The sequence below is a fragment of the Phytophthora infestans genome, genomic scaffold (assembly GCF_000142945.1).
Source record: "Phytophthora infestans T30-4 supercont1.49 genomic scaffold, whole genome shotgun sequence".
Lineage (NCBI taxonomy): Eukaryota > Oomycota > Peronosporomycetes > Peronosporales > Peronosporaceae > Phytophthora > Phytophthora infestans.
The window spans coordinates 1034793-1035239 of NW_003303710.1; the positions used below are offsets into that span (position 1 = coordinate 1034793).

Consider the following 447-nt stretch of genomic DNA (forward strand, 5'->3'; position numbering starts at 1 on the left):
TCGCCCTCGCCACGAGATTCGGACTTCGCGTGTGCCAATGCGATGTACCGTCCGCGTACGTGAAGGCACCGCTGGATACCGTAATCTATATGCGCCAGCTCCGCGGCTTCGAGATAGGCGAGCCAGGAACGGTGTGGCGACTGAAGAAGGCCAGGTCCAGACATAGTAAGGATTGACAGATTGAGAGCGCTATATGGCCTCAAGCAAGCTGGAAAGGAGTGGCATGACGAGATAAATGCGTTCTTCATTGACTACGGATTCAGTGCTACCCGCGAAGACGCATGCGTATGCTTCTGAGTGACCGCCGAGTAAAGCTGGTCGTAGACAGCGACAACCAAAGATCGCAGGGTATCACTGCGACGTTTGCGCTCGCGCTTGTACACCAGCCACAGCTCGTACACCTCAGCAAGCTGAGCTGGCGTGGCAGTCGGGTTGACGTCGGGATGG

At 56.6% G+C, this 447-nt stretch overlaps 1 non-coding gene across 1 annotated transcript; it reads left to right on the plus strand.

Moving 5' to 3' along the window:
- Nucleotides 1-150: 150 nt before the first annotated feature.
- Nucleotides 151-188, plus strand: PITG_33064 (the record flags this gene model as incomplete). The annotated part of the gene is made up of 1 exon (XR_009934458.1): nt 151-188. It is a non-coding gene; the product is annotated as an 18S ribosomal RNA (ribosomal RNA).
- Between the last annotated feature and the right edge of the window lie 259 nt (nt 189-447).